The sequence below is a fragment of the Octopus bimaculoides genome, chromosome 20, assembly GCF_001194135.2.
Source record: "Octopus bimaculoides isolate UCB-OBI-ISO-001 chromosome 20, ASM119413v2, whole genome shotgun sequence".
Taxonomy (NCBI): Eukaryota; Metazoa; Mollusca; class Cephalopoda; order Octopoda; family Octopodidae; genus Octopus; species Octopus bimaculoides.
In genome coordinates, this window is record NC_069000.1 from 20,417,409 (window position 1) to 20,422,211 (window position 4,803).

A 4,803-nucleotide genomic window follows, 5' to 3' on the forward strand; every position below is an offset into this window, starting at 1 on the left:
GCAAAATTACACTAAAAAACAAGATATCACAGCCGTTTTACAGGTAGAGATACAAAGTTAAAGTGATACATTTTGAGAAGATATATATATATATATATATATATATATATATATATTCTTTTATTTCTTTATTCATTTATTGATTTCACTCACTGGACTTCGATTGTGCTAGGGCGCCGTCGACTCAAGTACCTGTTTAAATCTGATACTAAAATCATTTCTGCTTTTTTTGTTTTTGTTTTCTCGGTCTTTTTTTTTTCTGCTTAAAGCAAGAAATTGAAAACTCAGAATGCCAAGGCTTGCTGGTACCTCCTCATAGCTATATAATAAGTGTTGTTCTATAAGAACTTTTGCCATGACTGTTTATTATGTACATCTGTAGCTTTTTCACTGAATGAGTCAAATCTGTGTAAATGCGCAGTTTTTGCATGAACTAAACCCGCTGCTCCTTGAAAACTTTTAAAAATGTATACAACCTCTTTGTACGATCTTTTACCCATATGCAAATATACATATATATTGGAAGTTTTTAAAGCATATACATGTACAACATTTTTGAAACTAGATGCATTTATTGTAAAAAATAAAATAATGTAGAATAACAAATGAATCATTGATTTCATGATATTGTACATGTTAATTGTAATCAAACCTGTATGAAATTTGGGAAGTGATAAATATTTTTGTTCTTATTTTCCTATTCATTTTGCACTTTTATTTACATCCTTATACTCTCGTTAGCAACTGTCATCATACATATTTTTCAACAATGCATCGAATTAGAGAATAATTTCGCAATTATCGCAAATTTTAATAAAGCACCCATCGTCATTGTTGACAGCTCGTGTACTCTCGTATCTTCTCTCTATCTCTAACGACCGAGCGTCTATCATTGACAAGACCAATGAAGGTGGGAATCATATGATCTAGTTGTCGTGGCGCTGGAGGTAGCGGGGATTTATTTCCCCGATAACGATATAACCAAGTATGCATTTTGCCCCAAAACCAATATGGTAGGTTTTCTCCTGGTAACTTACAACAGTACAGTTTACTCTTTTACTTGTTTCAGTCATTTGACTGCGGCCATGCTGGAGCACCGCTTTTAGTCGAGCAAATCGCCCCCAGGACTTTTCCTTGGATGCCTAGTACTTATTCTATCGGTCTCTTTTACCTAACCGCTAAACAGAACGTGTAAGTGGAGATAAATATTACATCTAGTATTTTCATGATAAATGAACCTTTGCACAAGCCAAGTGTTTGGTTTTTATAGAAAGAAATTTGATCAATCGATAAGACCGCGTAATCTACTAATTCTGGTTTATTGACTATAAACAGATAAAGAAAAAGTCGACTTCAATGGAATTTGAGTATTAACCAGGGACTCGTCAGACTGGAAAATAAGACTCTCTCGTCTTTTACTCAACAGTAGCTTCCCTGGACTTCATTACGTAATCTATCCTTTTCGAAGAGGGCAACATGAATTTTGAAGGAAATTTGACTTTCCTTTTTTTTACTCAGCATCGCAGATTAAGCAACTGCCCTGAGTTCCCTTCAGCCTTCCACTGTAGCATTCTATTCTGTCAATCTACTCACCTGCTTTATTTCTAAGACAAAAATAATTTCTTATACTGCTACAAAGTTAACTAATTAACGATCTGTTGACATAAGATTGAAGCACCTACCATAAGATAATTTATATTTATTACTTCGCTAATATAAAGAAGTAATGCAAGATTTTATCTGGTAAGTGTGATGCATAGAGCTAAACCGCTATCACCTTAACATTTGATACGCTGTTTGTTGAATTTTCAGATGACAAAATTAGTTGTCCAAAGTTGTTAGATGAATATCAATAATATACTGAATCATTCGATTAATGGTTTCCTAATCAATAAACATTAACATGTTCAAAAAAATAAATCTCAGAAGCCTTCAAAAGATAGATATAACAACCGTATAATTGTTTGTTTGTTTGTTTATTTATTTATTTTGTTGCTGGCATTTCTGAAAGTATCATTTATATATACAAGTAACGCGAAAGAAAATAGAATCTTAAACAAATCGATCATCTTTTTTAAATATTTTATTCAAATACATATGCAGCATTTATTTTACAAATTATAATTAGAAGGCTGGAGTAATTATTTCCTTTATTATTTCAAGTTATAATGCATTTGAAATAGCGAAGCGTTTACCTAAAATGAAAAATGTATTCCATGTGTTTTCAATGATGTCTGTTCAATATTTCATAAGTATCTTATAACATTTTTGCCATTTTTAATAAAGCTTCTTGTAATCAGAGGGAAAGCTTTCATGCAGAGAAATCTACCTTCAGAGTGTCATTAGGAGAAATGAATAATTTCTTTATTGCCATTATTAAAGACTGGTCGCTGATAAAACCTTGAAAATGTTAAAATTAATGAAAAATTCTCCTTCTTCAAGCGGCCGAAACCGAGATGCGTTCACAACACCGCACCAGGAATATTTTCCTTAATAAAAGAGCCATACTAGTGTCACGTGACAACTTGCTGTGGCTACTTGCTGGAGCCTAGCAGCGGGAAGTTTAGACAGTGTCACGTGACAACTTGCTGGGGCTGCCTACTGGACCCTAGCAGCGGGAAATTTAGACAGTGTCGCGTGACAACTTGCTGGGGCAGCCTGCTGGAGCCTAGCAGCAGGTATAAAAAGGGGAATTTGACATGACAATCAGTCGGACGCTGACACTCGTTGATGCTGCATCGAAGAGGCCAGGGAATAGAAGAAAGAAGACATGCACCCAACACCAGAGCTGAAGACACCTCCGAAAGGGGGGGGGGGCGCCACGTCAAAACGGTAGAGGAGTAGGGGCCGAAACCGGACGTGGTTCCTCCTGATGATGTCTTGAGCTAACTGGGTCCTATAAAGGAGTTGTTGTGGTAGCAGACCACGAAACATGGTTGAAATTCCTCATTCCTATATTGATGCACTATTATATCACAGATTGTCAAAAGTAATCATCATCAAGAACAAAAACCTGTCAAGTATAAGGAGTTTCTAATAACAGAAATCCATCAAATTTGGCTCGTCTTCTTCAGGGTAAGTGTAGAGAGGATGAAGATGACAGGATGTTTTTATTTCTGCCAACAGAGACACACAACATATAAGTCAAAAGAAACCAATTCCAGTTGCTTAAGGTTACTAGTTTCGGTTCCATCTCAAAACTATTAGTGATGGTGTAGCGTTTCATTTTACCTCTGACGGAGACCCCCAAGAATAATGAAATGATTGAATTCGGTAAAACATTGTATTGTCTATAGTCAAGACATGGATATAAAGCTTTTATATTTCGTTTTAGAGCGTTCGTTGTTGTTCCTGGGGAAATACATTACACAACCAGGCTCTCTTTCATATTTTTAATGACTGGGAATTTTCACTTTCCTTTCATAATTGCATTACAAACATCTGAAAATTTTTGAAATTCATACACATAGAAGTATAAAGACAAGCTTAATATTGTAAATGAATCGTCCTTAAAGATTTTTTAAAAAACCGTTAATGGGAGTAAAGGTTGAGGAGGCAACTTATTGCAGCTATTACCTGGAACTTCTTCACCGTGTGCCATATATTTCTGAATTCTTACCTTTTAGCATCGAACAAAGAGCGTGATTAGGGCCACGCCTGGTCTCTTGTCTCAGCCAGCTACATTGCAGAGTGTACATGTAACTAGAGTGAGGCAGGGACCAGTGAAAAGGCAGACTTTTGCACGTGACCAATTTACAAATATATAATCCACGACTTCACAGCTTCTCTACACCTGTTGCGATTAATGCAAAAAAACGAATGAATAAATGAATGAATAACAGTCAATTTCATATAATTTTTCTCCAATTGCTTCGTATCTTCATTTTCTTATAGCTTACAACTTAGCTCCGGTTAAACTGCAGATGAGGGGTGGTTGATGAGGAGTGACGTGATGCTAAAAGACATTCGTAAAGATTTAAGTATTGTGAGTAGCAGCAGTCGAAGTACTCATAATCCGACGAAGGAAAAATACTGCTTTCTCACTCAATAATAATAATAATAATAATAATAATAATAATAATAATAATAATAATAATAATAATAATAAAAGATGAAAGGTAAATTTAACCACCTTAGTTGAATTTGAACTCTAAGCATTTTGCCTGGCATGCTAACTAATCATTCGAACAGCTCGCCAGCTCATTAATAATAATAATGATAATAGTAATAATAATAATAATAGTAATAATAATAATAATAATAATAATAATAATAATAATAATAATAATAATAATAATAATAATAATAATAATAATAATAATAATAATAATAATAATAATAATCCTTTCTACTATAAGTACAGGCCTGAAATTTGGAGGGAGGGCACCAGTCTATTAAATCGACCCTAGTACGGAACTGGTACTTAATCTATCGACCCCGAAAGGATAAAAAACAAAGTCTGCCTCGAAGGAATTTGAACTCAGAACGCAGCGAAAGACGGATGATATGTGCATTTCTGATCACGTCCAGAAGTAGTGGGATAGCATGATAGCGATGTGTTGAGAGGAATTTTTTTGGGTTTGAATAATTCACCTCTGGAAACATGGGTGTTTCATTCATCAACCTTAAACAACCCTTATTCAGGGACCATTTGAGCGGGATGGGCTACTCGACCCGAAGAAAATTCTAACTGGGCTCCACTTGCAAGATCATGCGCTCTTTATCTTGATATGAGATCACCATGTCACGTACATATGGTTGTGATGCATGTACCTGGTGTACACTTATCAGACGGGTAGTCAT